The sequence below is a fragment of the Lissotriton helveticus genome, assembly GCF_964261635.1.
Source record: "Lissotriton helveticus chromosome 1_1 unlocalized genomic scaffold, aLisHel1.1 SUPER_1_unloc_10, whole genome shotgun sequence".
Classification (NCBI taxonomy): Eukaryota; Metazoa; Chordata; class Amphibia; order Caudata; family Salamandridae; genus Lissotriton; species Lissotriton helveticus.
Genome location: NW_027611649.1, coordinates 1,664,143 through 1,681,682, shown reverse-complemented (window position 1 = coordinate 1,681,682; position 17,540 = coordinate 1,664,143). Strand labels below are relative to the sequence as shown.

The 17,540-nt window shown below is 50.3% G+C and overlaps 1 protein-coding gene across 2 annotated transcripts in view; it reads left to right on the top strand.

Annotated features, from left to right (window-relative positions):
- LOC144805451 (uncharacterized) overlaps positions 1–17,540 on the top strand; it is a 54,013-nt gene that overhangs the window by 1,496 nt on the left and 34,977 nt on the right. Inside the window, exon 2 of one of the 2 annotated variants that reach the window (XR_013605519.1) lies at positions 15,529–15,578. The exons of the other annotated variant lie outside the window; for it this stretch is intronic. The gene's annotated coding sequence lies outside the window, so the exon portion shown is untranslated. The remainder of the gene's footprint in view (positions 1–15,528; positions 15,579–17,540) is intronic. 2 annotated transcript variants of the gene reach the window in all.

Sequence of the window (17,540 nt, the reverse complement as noted above, 5' to 3'; positions counted from 1 at the left end):
TAACATCACTTTTGTATATTTAAGTCCATACAGATACTGAAAACAGCAAACCGCAAGTACAAACATGAAAAGCACAGGGGGCACGAGCCCTAAACAAAACAAAAAATAGGTTTTAGAGGGGCAGGGTTTGCAAATTAGAATAGGCAGTGTGCAGTAATGTCACAGAGAGGGACATAGCAAATCTATTATGCCTCTCTGTAATGGTAATGAACCGTGATTCACGTAATATAAGCACACACATGAGCAGCGTATACCCTCATGTACATGAATAAAGAAAGCTTAAATGTATTTTGGTACAACAATGTGGGGGAGTTTTAATGAAACGTGGGGGAACATGTTAACATTAACTTTTACGTGTGGGGTCAGACAGTGGATAATTCGTCCCCAGCTTATTGCACAAAATAGCAATCAACCCCCAGACGCTTGTATGAGCTCATGAAGCAAGCAACTTTTATCTATTAAGTCATGCAACTGCATGTATCCTGAGCCAAAAATCCGCTGTAGGCACATTGTAGCCTTTTTATCACTTAAAATAATTTGTCACTTTTTGTTAACTAACCAATATTTTTGAGTTACGAACTAGTAATACGTGAGTAAGGTGGGGAAGTTGTGCTCCCGTCCTGAAGAAGGAGCGCAAGCTCCGAAACATGTCGACGCACACATGAGGTACTGTTCATAATCACGACAGACTTTACCTCGCACTTCACTTCTTTTAACAGTGCCAGCCCGAGGTCTTGAATAAAAAAAAAATTTCACCTACGAGCCAGGTACTTTTTAACTCTTCACTACCTGCCACCACTCACATTATCATCCCTATCACTTGCACCACACACACCACACATAGTCATTTACCAGTGCTCCCGCGTAGTCGTAGGTCGCAGCACGCCGCATTCCGTTAGAGGGGTGCGAAGACCCCGATGATGAAGCATGACACCAAGGGGCCTTTTGGTGTGTGAGGGGTATTTTACCAAACACTGAGTGCTCCCATACCCTATATGGGCCGCACTTCTCTCCTGGTAGGATTCCTTTTGTTTATGCACAGAATGAATATAGTCCTCTCTGAATCTGACTTGCATATCTATGTACTTTTTTTTACTGCATTGCACAGATATTCTATGCAGTAGTCTATTATTAATTTCCTTTTGCATGATAGCTGTGCATTACAGTTAGCTTATAGATGCCACTTCTTCAGCTATTCACTAATGGTGAGCATTTTTATTTTGGTGCCCGTAAATATTCTCTATCTCAGTGCGAACCTGATAGTTGGCAGCCCACTAGCGATTCATTTGATGTTTACTAAAAACCAGGCAGTTGGGGTATACCTACTACTTGCTACCAAATGGGTGTTTGGACACACAACAAACTGGAACAAGCATTTGCAATGCAATTGGTCTCACATTTACGCAAGTTTGAGCTATTGGCATTGTAAATGACAATGCCTTTTATTTATGTTTTGGGTTTCAAAACATATATAAAATGTTTTGTCATTTACAATCCTAATAGCTTAAACTCGTGTAAATGCGCTACCTGTTGCATTGCAAATGCTTGTTATCTTCAGTCTCATGGTCTTTTTAGTAACATTAGAAAACTTAAATTTGAAGCTTTTGTGTGGGCCCTTATGGCCTAGGGTGCTGTACACACAACCATACATTTCTAATTCGTTGTCAACAAAGTTTGAATTTGAATGATTCTGCCCAGGTTTAACCAACAGCTGTCAGTTACTGAAACATTTTGCATAGTGTATTTTCCTGTCAACAAATAAACATATGTGTGGCATAAATGCCTCAGTGGCCGCTTTCTTCCTTGAAGTACTATTGTCCTTATAGTAAAGTCCCCAATTTAATTAATTCAAATGGCATTAGATTTATGGAATTCCCCCTTCCCACCCCACAACAGAAGCAATCCTATGGATTACCTAGATACCTGTGTGTGTGGTTTGATTGCCACAGTTGTCCTTGAGGTTCTGGTGTGCATTACTAGGTCAATGGTGAAGATGGACATATACTGTTTGGAGAAGTTATGTCCAGTGGTCCTTTTGGCAGCGGCTATAACCCACTCGCGCCTCTTTGTCCCATGCTCCACTGGCATCCCACAGATTTTTCATGGAAGATTAAATCTGCCCCTGTAAGTGTATCCCGCCCCAGGGAAGCCCGTGGGATCTATTCAAAGCCAATGGCCTGTTACATTAAACCACGCGAGCTACCGGGGCAGAACCCACAGATGGCCGCCGCGTTGCGTGCATCTGCGGCGCGGCGGCCGTGCTCTCAGGGCTCCTACGCGCTTGGTTTCTTGGCCGCCAGGTGTAATATTACTGTAGCACCAAGGCCGCAGGCCACGGTTCTCATTCAGTCCATTTTTATTCGTAAATGTATTGTTTGGGTGAGGGGTTAAGTTTCTCTTAATTTCCAACACGAAGAGGACTTTTCTGCAGATGCGCCACTGAAAAATCTGTTAACGTTATTCATTGCATAGGAAATTAAGGTGGTGGACATGGTGGTGGTGGTGGACTTGGTGGTGGTGGTGGACGTGGTGGTGGTGGTGGTGGACATGGTGGTGGTGGTAGACTTGGTGGTGGTGGACGTGGTGGTGGATATGCTGGTGGTGGGGGTGGTGGTGGATATTGTGGTGGACATGGTGGTGGTAGACGTGGTGGTGGTGGACGTGGTGGTAATTGACGAGGTGGTGATGGACGCGGTGGTGTTGGACACAGTGGTGGTGGACGCGGTGGTGGTAGATGTGGTTGTGGACGTGATGGTAGACGTGGTGGTGGACATGGTGGTGGATGTGTTGGTGGTGGACGTGGTGGTGGTAGACTTGGTGGTGGCCTTGTTGTGAACGTGGTGGTGGTGGTGGACATGGTGGTGGTGGTGGTGGTGGAGGTGGTGGTGGAGGTGGTGGTTGTGGACGTGGTGGTGGTGGTGGTGGATGAGGTGGTGGTAGTTGTGGACGTGGTGGTGGATGTGGTGGTTGTGGACGTGGTGGTGGATGTGGTGGTGGTGGATGTTATGGTGGTGGACATTGTGGTGGACTTGGTGGTGGATGTGGTGGACATGGTGGTGGCAGATGTGGTGGTGGTGGAGTGGTGGTGGTGGTGGACGTAGTGATGGTGGGCGTGGTGGTGGTGGTGGACATGGTGGACGTGGTAGTGGTGGACGTGGTGGTGGACGTGATGGTGGTGGACGTGGTGGTGGTGGATGTGGTAGTAGTGGACGTTGTGGTGGTGGATGTGGTAGTGGTGGACGTGCTGGTGGTAGTGGAGGTGGTGGTAGTGATGGTGGTGGACGTGGTGGTGGATGTGGTGGTGGTAGTGGTGGTGGACGTGGTGGTGGTGGGTGTGGTGCTGGTGGACTTGGTGGTGGTGGAAGTGGGTGTTGTGCTGGTGGTGGTGGACATGGTGGTGGTGAACGTGGTGGTGTTATGTTATGTTATGTTATTTTATCTTTTGTATAGCGCACGGCTACTCAAAAAGAGTGTCCCGGCGCTTTTAGTAAGGAGGGCTGCATCATAATAACATAACACAGTTAAAAAGGAAAAAGGACAGAAGGCCGAGCGGGCACACAAAAAGCGGGCTACTGGGTAAACAGCCAGATTTTAAGGCCTTTTCTAAAGGCAAGTAGGCTGGTGGCTCCCCGCAGAGTGAACGGCAGAGAGTTCCACAACTGTGGCGCTAGTAGTCCAAAAGAGCGGCCTCCCAGGCGAGCTCTCTTCACTCGCGGGACAGCCGCCAGGAGCAGGGATTCCGACCTCAAAGAGCGAGTCGGATGATAAAAGGCCAGTCTCTTTTGGAGATACTTTGCTCCCACCGCATGGAGGGCCTTATAGGCCAGAGTCAAAGCCTTAACCGCATGCGCGCTAGCGGAATTCTGCTCCTGTGCTGAGTTTTTTAAAACCGCACTTTACATGACGAGCTGGGCTCGTCATGAGCGTCGAAGGGGTTAAAGGCAATCCGTTTCCGGATTGGAAGCCAGTGCAAGGTCTTCAACAGACCCGCTGCACTGGCCCGTCTATTTAAACCAAAGATAGCTCTCGCGGCAGCGTTCTGCACCACTTGGAGCCGCTGCAGCAGATACTCTGGCAGGCCCAGGTAAAGAATGTTCGCGTAATCTAACCTGGACCCGATTAGAGCCTGCACCGTCAGCTTCCTGTGCTCCTCAGACAACAGGGGAAGGAACCTCCGCAGCATCCTGAGGAGGCCAAAGCAGGAGCCCGACACCCCGAGGATCTGGGATTTCAGAGTTAGCCCCTTATCCATCTTGACCCCCAAGTTCTTAGCAATTTTGGAAGAACAAGACGGAGGGAACATATTAATGGGCCACCAAGCCTGCCAGTCTGGCTCTGTATCACACCCAAAGAAGAGTACCTCGGACTTATCGGAATTGCACTTGAGGCTGTTCAGTTGGAACCATTGGAAAACAGCCCCAAGGCAATCCCGGATACTCTCCCCGTCAAAATCTCCTCCTCTCTTACACGAGAAGATGGTGTACGAGGTGGTGGTGTACGAGGTGGTGGTGGACATTTTGGTGGTGGTGGTGATGGACGTGGTGGTGGTGGACATGGTGGTGGTGGACGGGGTGGTGGATGTGGTGATGGTGGTGGGGATGTGGTGGTGGTAGGTGTGGTGATGGTGGAGGTGGGTGTGGTGGTGGACGTGGTGGTGGACGTAGTGGTGGTGGACATGATGGTGGTGGAGGTGGTGGTGGTGGACGTGGTGGAGGTGGTGGTGGATGTGGTGGTGGATGTGGTGGTGGTGGTGGACGTGGTAGAGGTGGATGTGGTGGTGGAGGACATGGATGTGGTGGTGGTGGACGTGGTGATGGTGGTAGATGTGGTGTACGTGGTAGACATGGTGGTGGTGGATGTGGTGGTGGTGGACGTAGTGGTGGTGGATGTGGTGGTGGTGGACGTGGTGGTGGTGGGTGTGGTGGTGGTGGACATGGACATGGTGGTTTTGGACATGGTGGTGATGGACGTGGTGGTGATGGATGTGGTGGTGGTGGATGTGGTGGTGGTGGTAGTGGTGCTGGACGTGGTGGTGGTGGGTATGGTGATGGTGGACGTGGTGGTGATGGAGGTTGGTGTGGTGGCGGACGTGGTGGTGGTGGACATGGTGGTGGACGTAGTGGTGGATGTGGTGGTGGTTTCGGTGGTGGATGTGGTGGTGTTGGTGGTGGACATGGTAGTGGTGGATGTGGTGGTGGAGGACATGGATGTAATGGTGATGGATGTGGTGGTTGATGTGGTGGTGGTGGGTGTGGTGATGGTGGATGTGGTGGTGGTGGAAGTTGGTGTGGTGGTGGACGTGGTGGTGGTGGTGGTGGACATGGTGGTGGACATGATGGTGGTGGACATAGTGGTGGTGGACGTGGTGGTGGTGGACGTGGTGTTGGACATGGTGGTGGTGGATGTGGTGGTGTTGGTGGTGGACATGGTAGTGGTGGATGTGGTGGTTGAGGACATGGATGTAGTGGTGGTGGCCGTGGTGGTGGTGGTAGATGTGGTGGACATGGTGGTGGTGGACGTAGTGGTGGTGGACGTAGTGGTGGTGGATGTGGTGGTGGTGGTGGTGAACGTGGTGGAGGTGGATGTGGTGGTGGTGGACGTGGTGGTGGTGAACATGGTGGTAGACGTAGTGGTGGTGGATGTGGTGGTGGTGGTGGATGTGGTGGACGTGGTGGTGGTGGGTGTGGTGGTGGACGTGGACATGGTGGTTTTGGACATAGTGGTGATGGACGTGGTGGTGATGGACGTGGTGGTGGACATGGTGGTGGTAGATGTGGTGATGGTGGTGGTGGATGTGATGGTGGTGGTAGTGGTGGTGGACGTGGTGGTGGTGGGTGTGGTGATGGCGGACGTGGTGCTGGTGGAGGTGGGTGTGGTGGTGGACTTGGTGGTGGTGGACATAGTGGTGGACGTAGTGGTGGTGGACATGATGGTGGTGGACGTAGTGGTGGTGGACGTGGTGGTGGTGACGTGGTGGATGTGGTGGACATGGTGGTGGTGGATGTGGTGGTGGATGTGGTGGTATTGGTGGTGGACATGGTGGACGTGGTGTTGGTGGACATGGTGATGGTGGACATGGTGATGGTGGTGGACGTGTTGGACATGGTGATGGTGGACGTGGTGGTGGTGGTAGTGGTGGTGGGTGTGGTGGTGGTGGACATGGTGGTGGTGGAGGTGGAGGGTGGTGGTGGTGGACGTGGTGGTGGTAGACATGGTGGGGGTGGACGTGGTGATGGATGTGGTGGTGATGGACATGGTGGGGGTTGTGGACGTAGTGATTGTGGTGGAGGTGGTGGATGTGGTGGTGGTGAATGTGGTGGACATGGTGGTGATGGACGCAGTATTGTCCACTTAAGCGCAGTTTGGCGAAAATTACAGAAAATCTGTGAGGGAACAAAGACTTTGACATTTTACTCTAGGGCAATCCCCACACACGCACGTAAGCACGCACACATGCACCATTCTCTGTTGTTGATCACAGAGCTGTCTTTGGGACTTGTCAAATTAAAGTGGTATTCATCGTGTACGGCCTGCTGTGTTTTTCTGAGTGATTACACCCCTGTGCGTGTGGATTACCCATACCTTAGAATACTCATGAGCGGCAGGAGTAAACAGCTGCGGAATAACTGCCCCCTGCTGACTCATGGCATGCAATCCTACTCGGAGCCTCGTATACCACACATATAATAATACAGAACAGAACACCCTTTCGAGTGGATGACAGTGTAGGCCACATAACTTTCAAGCCAGTAATCCCCCCATACATGCACTCATTCAGCACACACTTTCCTTAAAGCGACTTCCTAGCTGGTGACCCCCATGCATGCCTTCACCCTGCACACACTTTTGTCGCAATAACTTCCTAGCCAGTGACCCCCATGCACGCACTTACCTTGCACACACTTTCCTTGCGGTGACTTCCTAGCTGGTATTCACCATGCACTCACTCACCCTGCACGCACTCTCCCTGCAGTGGCTAGTGGCTACCTAGCTGGTGACCCCCTTTGCACACACTTTTCTTGCAGTGACTTCCTAATCGGCTGTGGTGACTTCCTAGCTGGTGACCCCCATACACGCACTCCCCCTGCACACATTTTGTTGTAGTGACTTTCTGCAAGAAGCCTCTCTATGCACAATTTCACTGACACACTCCCTCTGATATAACGTCTGCCCAATGGTTCCCGGTGCACACATTTCTCTGAAGACACGCGCCCAGTCCATCTGTTACCCCCACCAGGCCCTCTCTCGCTCAAGCAGTGCAGCTTTCATACCACCTGGAGTTCTTTCTCACCTCTAGCAGAGCCCCTCTCACCCTTAGTAGCGCCACTCTCAACCCCAGCAGCACCCCTCACAGCGTCCTCTCACCACCCCACAGCGCCTCTCATATCCTCGCAGCGCCTCTCATATCCTCGCAGCGCCCATCACACCCTTGCAGCGCCCATCACACCCTCGCAGCGCCCATCACACCCTCGCAGCACCCATAAGTTCAAGTTTAAAATTTGTATAGCGCACTACTCACCCAGAGGGTCTCAAGGCGCTTGAGGGAGGGGGGGTACTTTACTTATCGAATATCCAAGTTTTTAGTTGTTTTCTGAAGGAGAGGTGGTTCTGTGTAAGGCGGAGGTAGGTGGGGAGAGAATTCCAGGTCTTGGCCGCTAAGTAGGAGAAGGATCTTCCCCCCCATGGTGGATCTTTGGATGCGTGCAATTGCGGCGAGGGCTTGATTGGTCGAACGCATTTGGCGGGTGGGGGTGTAAAAGGACAGGCGCGTGTTGAGGTATTCGGATCCTAGTTCGTAGAGGGCTTTGTGTGCGTGGGTGAGGAGACAGAACGTTATTCTCTTGTTGACGGGGAGCCAGTGAAGGTCTCTCAGGTGCCCGGAGATGTGAGCTTGGCGGGGGATGTCTAGGATGAGTCTGGCTGAGGCGTTTTGGATGCGTTGGAGTTTTTTCTGTAGTTTGGCTGTGGTTCCGGCGTAAAGGGTGTTTCCGTAGTCCAGTCGGCTTGTGACCAGTGCATGGGTGACCGTCTTTCTTGTTTCGGTGGGGATCCAACAGAAGATTTTTTTGAGCATATGTAGGATGTTGAAGCATGATGATGAGACGGCGTTGATTTGTCTGGTCATCGAGAGGGAGGAGTCCAGGATGAAGCCCAGGTTGCGTGCGTGGTCCGTTGGTATGGGTGCGTTTCCCAGAGCCGGTGGCCACCATGAGTCATCCCAGGCGGAGGGGGATGATCCTAAGATGAGCAGTTTTAAACCGCTGTTCTTCATCCACTCGGCTACTTCTTTCATCCCTTCGTGTAGGTTGGTTTTGGCGGTGTTTGGGTCTTTGGTGAGGGAAAGGATCAGTTGGGTGTCGTCTGCGTAGGAGATGATGTTGAGGTTGTGTTGGTGCGCGATGGTTGCGAGGGGACTCATGTATACGTTGAAGAGAGTGGGACTGAGTGATGATCCTTGTGGTACGCATCAGATGACTTCGGTGGCCTCTGATCTAAAAGGGGGGAGGCGGACTCTCTGGGTTCTTCCGGCTAGGAACGAGATGATCCAGTCCAATGCTTTTCCTTGTATTCCGACGTTGCTGAGGTGTTGTATAAGGGTGCTATGACAGACTGTGTCGAAGGCTGCGGAGAGGTCAAGTAGGATGAGGGCAGCTATTTCTCCGTTGTCCAGTAGAGTTCGAATGTCGTCTGTTGCTGCGATGAGGGCGGTCTCGGTGCTGTGTTTGGCTCGAAAGGCTGACTGTGAAGGGTCGAGGGATTTGTTGGATTCAAGGAAGGCGGCGAGCTGACTGTTGACGGCTTTCACGATGACTTTGGCAGGGAATGGGAGGAGCGAAATGGGGCGGTAGTTCTTAAGTTCAGTGGGTTCTGCTGTGGGTTTCTTCAGGAGGGCGCTGAGTTCGGCATGTTTCCAGATTTCCGGGAAGGTAGCGGAGTTGAGGGAGCAGTTGATGACGTCTCGGAGATGGGGTGCGATAATGGAGTCTGCTTTGTTGAAAATGTGGTGGGGACATGGGTCAGTTGGCGATCCTGAGTGGATAGAGTTCATCAGGCGGATGGTGCCTTCAGTGGTGATTGGTTTCCAGGCGCAAAGGTTGTTGGAGGGGGGGTTTTAGTTCGGAGGTGGGTGGGGTGGACTGGTCTCCAAAGCTGTTATGTATGTCAGCGATTTTGTTGTGGAAGAACGAGGCTAGAGAGTCGCAGAGGTCTTGGGAGGGAGTTATGTCGTTGGTGCCGGCGGTGCGGTTGGTTAACTCTTTGACGATGTTGAATAGTTCTTTGCTGTTGCGGGCGTTGTTGTCGAGTCGATCCTTGAATGCTGATTTCTTGGTGGATCGGATCAGTTGGTGGTGTTTGCGGGTGGCGTTCTTGAAGGTGGCCAGGTTGTCAGTGGTTGGGTATTTTCGCCAGGCTTTCTCGAGGGTGCGACATATCTTCTTGGATTTCTTAAGGTCATCATTGAACCAGGGGGCTTTTTTGCTGCCTTGCTTGATTTGATGGTTTTTCAAGGGTGCTAATTCGTCAGCGCTGTGGGTGATCCATTGTGTGAGGTTGGTGGCTGCTTGGTTTGGGTCCGATGATTTGGCAGGAGGGTTTTGGTGAAGCGATGTGATGAGCTGGTCGGTGGTAATTTTGTTCCAGTTTCTGCGGGGAATTGGTTGTGGGTGGTTGTGGGTCGTAGTCTTTTTGTAGTTGAAGTGAACGCAGCTGTGGTCAGTCCAATGGAGAGTTGTGGTGTGATTGAAGGAGATGTGCTTGCTGGAGGTGAAGATTGGGTCGAGCGTGTGCCCGGCATAGTGGGTGGGGGTGTCAACAAGTTGTTTGAGTCCGAGATTGGCGAGGTTGTCCAGAAGGGTGGTGGTGTTGCTGTTGTTGTTCTTTTCCAGGTGGAAGTTGAGGTCTCCCAGTAGAATGTAGTCCTCGGAGGGGAGGGCGTGTGGGCTGATGAAGTCAGTGATGTCTTTGCTGAATTGTTTGCGGGGTCCTGGTGGTCTGTAGATGAGGGTGCCTCTGAGTGTGGTCTTGGGGTCGGTGTGGATCTGGAAGTGAAGGTGTTCGGCGGCTGCGAGGGTATCGTCGGAGCTGGTCGTGATGCGGATGGTGTTCTTATGGAAGATGGCGATGCCTCCTCCTGTTTGATTGATGCGGTCCTTTCGGATGATCTTGTAGCCGTCCGGGATGGCTATGGCGATGTCGGGCGTTGATGAGGCGTTCATCCAGGTTTCTGTAAGAAAGGCGACGTCTGGCGATGTGGTGTCTAGTAGGTTCCAAAGTTCAATGGCGTGTCTGTGGACCGAGCGGGTGTTGAGCAGGATGCACTTCAGGTGGTTAGTGTCGGAGCTCTGTTTGGAGTTTGTGGATTTGGTGTGGGTTCTGGTGTTGTCGAACTTGTAGGAGTGGCAGGTGAAGGGTCCATGGGTGTGTCCTGGGGCGGCTTGGTAGCCGTTTGGGAGTCGGCCAGGGTTAAGTGCTGAGAGGGTAGCGGTGTCGTACGTAATGCGGGTGGAGTGTATTTTGCGAGGGCCAGGGGGTTTGGCGCTGGGCGTGGTCCAGGCGCGGACGGGCATAGACGGGCTTACCTTTGGCGCACCTTCAGCGCGCATAGGGCGTGTCCGCTGCGCGTGAACGCTGCGCGAAAGTGCATCTGTCATAAGTGGATAGTGAAGGGGGGCGGAGCGAGGGAGGAGCCGCTGGGAGGCGGGAGCGGGGTGGAGAGACGGGCTAGGAGGCACAACAACAACAAAATGGCAGCAGAAAACAAAAGCGAAACAGGACGAGATTGGGGCACAATGAGGAGTATAGCTATGGGCAGTGGCACTGGCACAATCAGTCACTAATTAATTTACCAATTAATGCGAGCAATGTAATGGTAGTAATGGGCAATAGAGCGCTACGATGATAGTCAGGCACAACAATTTATAAAGGCAGTGCGAGCACAGCGCTATGATATTAGTCAAGCACAACAACTTTTAAGGCAATGCGAGCACCGCGCTATGATAATAGTCAGGCACAACAGTTTTAAAAGGTAATGCGAGCACAGCGTTACGATGATAATCAGGCAAAAAGTCAAGCACAACAGCTTTTAAGGCAATGCGAGTACAGCGCTAATATGATAATCAGGCACAAAAGCTATGAAAAGCAATGCAGCAGTGAGCAATATATCGCTAAGATACTCAAGTGGCCAGGGAGCGTGTGGGAGCGACCGCTTCTGAACGAGTCATGACGGTCACAGCGCTTCAGCAGACGGGACGATCCTGAACTACCAGAGGGAGGGAGGAGCAGCTGGGAGGCGGGAGCGGGGGGGAGAGACGGGCTAGGAGGCACAACAACAACAAAATGGCAGCAGAAAACAAAAGCGAAACAGGACGAGATTGGGGCACAATGAGGAGTATAGCTATGGGCAGTGGCACTGGCACAATCAGTCACTAATTAATTTACCAATTAATGCGAGCAATGTAATGGTAGTAATGGGCAATAGAGCGCTACGATGATAGTCAGGCACAACAATTTATAAAGGCAGTGCGAGCACAGCGCTATGATATTAGTCAAGCACAACAACTTTTAAGGCAATGCGAGCACCGCGCTATGATAATAGTCAGGCACAACAGTTTTTAAAGGTAATGCGAGCACAGCGTTACGATGATAATCAGGCAAAAAGTCAAGCACAACAGCTTTTAAGGCAATGCGAGTACAGCGCTAATATGATAATCGGGCACAAAAGCTATGAAAAGCAATGCAGCAGTGAGCAATATATCGCTAAGATACTCAAGTGTCCAGGGAGCGTGTGGGAGCGACCGCTTCTGAACGAGTCAGGACGGTCACAGCGCTTCAGCAGACGGGACGATCCTGAACTACCAGAGGGAGGGAGGAGCAGCTGGGAGGCGGGAGCGGGGGGGGAGAGACGGGCTAGGAGGCACAACAACAACAAAATGGCAGCAGAAACCAAAAGCAAAAGAGGACGAGATTGGGGCACAATGAGGAGTATAGCTATGGGCAGTGGCACTGGCACAATCAGTAACTAATTAATTTACCAATTAATGCGAGCAATGCAATGGTTGTAATGGGCAACAGAGCGCTACGATGATAGTCAGGCACAACAATTTATAAAGGCAGTGCGAGCACAGCGCTATGGTATTAGTCAAGCACAACAACTTTTAAGGCAATGCGAGCACCGCGCTATGATAATAGTCAGGCACAACAGTTTTTAAAGGTAATGCGAGCACAGCGTTACGATGATAATCAGGCACAAAGTCAAGCACAACAGCTTTTTTTTTTAATATATATTTTTATTAATTATAACACAAGAGTAGAAATGTACATTTCGGGTATCGTTGGTATAACATATTACAGTGGCGAACGGGCAGATGAAATGAAGAAATACAATACAATTGTAGGCATCTGGAAAGTATCAATACCAGCCGGAGCTGGGTCAAAACAATACAAGACAAATAATCATAAGCAAACATTATCAGAACCTGCCCACCAAGGATACAGGATATAAAAATAGACACTCGACACCCGAATATGCATAACAACCGGCTCAGGAGAATATGCCACATCTCTTGTGGAGAAGGGAAAAGGGAAAAAGATAGGTCATAGAACAAAAGAAAGGAAAAATAAACCCCCCCCCACAACCCCCCACCCTGCACCCCTGCAGATGGCTACGACCTAACCCCACTAGCAGTGTGCCTGTCGCCCCCTAAACTACACCCCAAGGAAGGGAAAAGACGGAGGAGGAATATATTACGACATAATGCGGGCTCCCGGACTCCCCTCCCCCCCACCGCGAGCAGATGTTCCCCACCATGGTACTAAGAGAGGTAAAGCAGGCTTATAAGCAAACTGATAGGGAAATCACCAAGAGAGAAAAGACCATCCCGCCCAGCCCCAGATATCACAGAGGCAGCAAATCCCATTGTCGAACACAGTCAGTACACCAAAGCCAGAAAAGCAGAATCCCATATGGCCCTCACTCCCACCGATACCACCCAGCAGTGTCAAAGGAAGTCTCTGTACAGAATTAAAGCAGTCAAGTTCAACCCTGGCCTCTACGATCCATCACACAAACCCTCTCCGATAGGACCAACACAATAGCAAAAGAGTCAAAACGTTGTAGAAAGGGGAGAAGATCAATATAGCATGAAAGTGTCAGAAGAGTCAAGTCTCGAAGTCTATCAGGAATACGAAAGTCAATCCAAAGAATATCGATGGAGGTCTCCAGAAACGAAGAAAGAAATAAGTCCTGTGAGGGCGATGACTTTGTCGAGCTCGCTGGCTGGTCAGGGGCTCCAGTCGCGGGTCGCTGTAGTTGCGTAGATACAATAGGCGTCAGATTAGAACGATGCTCGGGGTTCTCCTCCCGGATAAAATCAAACTTCGCGGGGGTCACCATATGTTGCGGGTCTGACTCTGGGCTAGGGTCCGTCTCGAACAAATAGTCTCGATGCGTACGGTTAGGTTGTGGAGAGCAGCCTCCATTTGCCAGTGAAGAGCCCCGATGGCGGCCATTACGGTCCCCAGTGTTGGTCCACACGTCGTCCGATCCATCTCCGCTTAATCGATGACAAAGCAGGTCATCAACCCCAGAAGCCGGCTACTCCGGGGAAACCAACTGGAGTGAGGTGGGCGAAGGCGACTGGCGACTTTCAGACTGTGCGCTCTTTACCCCGCTGCCGAGAGCGGGGGCCCCCCCCGCGGACCCCGAGGGCTGCAGCAGGGTCCCAGGAACCGGACCCCCACTCACTGCGGCATCCACGTCTCGTCGCCGTCTGGCCAGTATACGCAGGGACTCGAGACCACCACCAGGATCGAGAATTCGTGTCACTCCAATGAGACCGGACCCTGCCAGGTATCCGCGGCTGATGTTGTTCAACTGAAACCCGGCTGGGTCAGTACTCGAGGCCCCGGCTCACAGACTGGAGGAGGCCCGAAAATGGCAGACGGTGTAACTTTGTCAAAAAAGGTGATAAAGACTCCGGGATTGCGCTCCTGGACTCAGAGACGATTCAGACACACAGGAGTCTGGCGGGAGGTCAGGATTAAGTTCAGGATATGTCCGCCAGCGACGGAGGTCGACGGAGCCGGGAGCTTATGCGGCCATCTTGGTTGCTAGCGTAGCTCCTCCAAGCACAACAGCTTTTAAGGCAATGCGAGTACAGCGCTGCTATGATAATCAGGCACAAAAGCTATGAAAAGCAATGCAGCAGTGAGCAATATATCGCTAAGATACTCAAGTGGCCAGGGAGTGTGTGGGAGCGACCGCTTCTGAACAAGTCAGGACGGTCACCCATTACACCCTTGCAGCGCTGCTCTCACACCAGCTACAGTTCTCTCACCTCTCGCAGCCCACTCTCACCCTTAGCAGCCCCCCTCAAGCTTTGAAGCCATCGCTATTGCGTATTTATCTTACGCAACTAATAACCATTGACAAAGCCAATAGTCCTGGCTTGTAGTAGATGTAATGTTACTTGTTGTATATGGATGGAATGGCGAAGCAGCAAAATACCAGTGGGGTGACACACTATGCAGAGCATGGATTTTCAGTTTGGGTTTTTAAGCCACGCCCTTCATTACGTCGACCACGTCCCTCTGGGAGCCATCACAAGGTTTTTCATTCCACTTAAAGCCCTTCCTCCGGTATAGTGACTTCCTGCTGAACAGGGAGAACAAGTTCACTCAGACTTTGCAGTCAGCTCCAGAGAGACTAATCCATGCCCGGGCCCCTCATCCATTGGCACCTTGTGATTCTTACAGCGTTACAGTTCATATCTCATTCCCCTTATTGGATTTTGTCATTTTAGTGTCATTTAGTTCAATACATTTTACTTTTTTTTCTATTTTGGTTTGGGTTTTTTATTGTTTTGCATTTTGATTTTTACTTTTTTGGTTTCTGCATAAATATTTGACATATTACCTTAAGTTAAGCCTGCCTGTTCCGTGCTTAGGTCTCAGGGGTTGATCCTAGGTTAATTGAATGGCTTTCATTCTGACAACGGTTGTGATTGTTCCTCATCTACCGTAAATATTAATTCAGTTTCTTACAGAAACTATCTGAAATTATCTGCAAAACAGACAGGTGATAACCTACCAGGCTTGAACCACCCTGTGGACAAACTGGAATATGGGAATAGTATTGTGTGGCAATAGAACCTCTAAAAAATTCAGCTTGGAGATGAACCAAGAATCACGCTTGAATGTCACAACTTTTTAAAACAAGGTAGTCAGGAAAGTTTGGCAAATATATTGCAGCTCTTTGCATTTTGGCAGCCCCAAGCAAATTTGAGAACAGAGTGGATGTATGTAGCAGAGATGAGTCTGTTCACCCAATGTGAGTGGTGAGATCCGCTTTGCTGGTCTGCCTGAAGTTATGATGCTGCTGACAGTGGCCTGTCTGCTAATAGCGATGGCATGACTGGTGGATCTATGAAGCCAAATAAGAGAAAGTTATCTTCCGACACCACAGTCTTCGTGACTGAGACCAGTAATACTGAAGACTCTGAGACTCACAGCAGTAATTTCTCCTTTCAGAGCGTTATTGCTGCAGATGGAGTGAAGCCAGAAGCAAGCACATTACTAAGGTACCAACAACGTTTAATATTGTTCATTTATATTAACAGCTTCTCTTTTGCAGCTTTTGGAAATGCATTTTCTAGTTTTGTTGCTTTTTGGTTAGTTTTTTATTGTAGGCTGTTATCTTCGGTTTAAAGGGAAAGATGTTGTAGTGTGTGACTGTGGCGTGGGATCAAGAAGAGACCTAACACCAGTTCGGGGTAGGTAAGGTTTTATTTTGGAAAATGTTTTTTTATGGCGGGTTGTCAGGGTGTCTCTCTGAAAAGCTCTGGGGTCCGTGATGGTGTCTGGTTATGGTCTTGTTTCCAGATGGTTAAGAAGCAGACTTCAGGGGATGTTCCGTTCTTCCTAACTCCTCGTTGGACTCCGCCAGGGAAAAGAAACAGGTACAGATCGTCAGGATATGTACTCTATCTGGACTCTCCCACAGGGAACCGGGCAAGTGCAGGAGACACCCGTGCTAATGTGCTAAACACTTTATTAAACGTGTGAGGGTGCAGAGGCTTGATTACTGGTGAGGAGAGGTATATTTACACGGTGAGGACAAAGAAAGGTTGGGCAGATATTCTGGCACACACGCGGCTACGGTTTAGAAGAACCCCGTCTTCCTACCCAGCCTGCAAAACGCTGCCGTACCTGTTGTAGCCACACTCCTCCCTCGGGAGTGTGGCACGGCGATTCACGGATCCAGTGGCCTCCTGGCTTACTCCTGTCGTCCTCGGGTTCGCCTTCAAAAGCTCCGTTCTCTGCTCCTCCGGGCCGCTCTCCCACTCTCGATCCTCGGTCGGTGACGTCACATGCCACGTCAACTTCTTCTGTGTTTTTACCCACTAGGAATCCCGCGTCGTCATCAGGGGAAGGAGCTGCGTACTTGTGTGTCTTCCAGTTAAAGGGGGCGTCATCCAATTCGTCGGCTAGTTCCCAGGAACAGGCTTCTCCCCTGTTCGAGTCATGCTGATAATGAGGCAGAGAGGGGGAGGACGTTAGTTCACTACGCCACCACTCAACATTATCCGGTTCTTTTCCTCCCGTCCCCTGCCCAGTGTTACAGTGACCTTAATGCTGCAGTTTGCATTTCATTACTATCATTTGCTTACTCTGGAGAATCTCCAGGGTGTAGGAGGTTTGCTGTTTCAGTTATTTCTTCAGCTTCTGGGCAGTTATCACTCTGTGGCGATCTGTGGTCCTGTTTCTCTGCTCTTCTTGTAGTAGCTCTTATCAGAGCTTCATCCATCCGCCAACGAATAATAAGATGCCAGGCATCACCCAGCACACAACACAGACTATGTTGGGCTACGTCTATCTTCTCGGTGCAGTTAGAGCGAGGATAAAGTTCTCCGGACCCATCAGGCTGTGCATGTAACATAAGGGCTTAAGATGAAATGAAGAGCTTATATCCTTCCTGAGTGGCTCCAGACTGCTGTGTGCAGACCCGATAGCTGGCAGCACCCTGGAGTATGTATGTATAAATCAGATTATGTTTGAAGTAACCTGCAATATAGTGGCAGGCAGCACCCTGCCATAGAGTAGGATTTCTCATAGTATTTTATATCCAAACACATTAATGGAGATTGTCTTTTAACAGACAGAAGAACAACACCGACCACACATTTTTCTGGGTTTGTCTTTAAAATGACGTACACATTAGGAATGGCATTTCGTTCTGCTGGAATAATAACACAAGTTATCTTGCACTCTATGTTGTTGCATGAATTGTAGGCTGCAATAAATTCCATGTTTCATTCCAACAAGCTTTCTACAGGGCACATACATGATTTGCTGCTGTAGAGAAATAATGCTCCTGTGTACTGTGGCAGACTCAGAAATATTGAAAAACTTCATGATTTATCTTTCAGTACTTCCTACTAAAATCTTTCACTTTTTGACTCCTACATTTAGCAGAAACATAACTTAGTACCATTAAAATAGTTGTGAAGGGGAACATTCATGTGGGGTTAGGACTGGCTCGA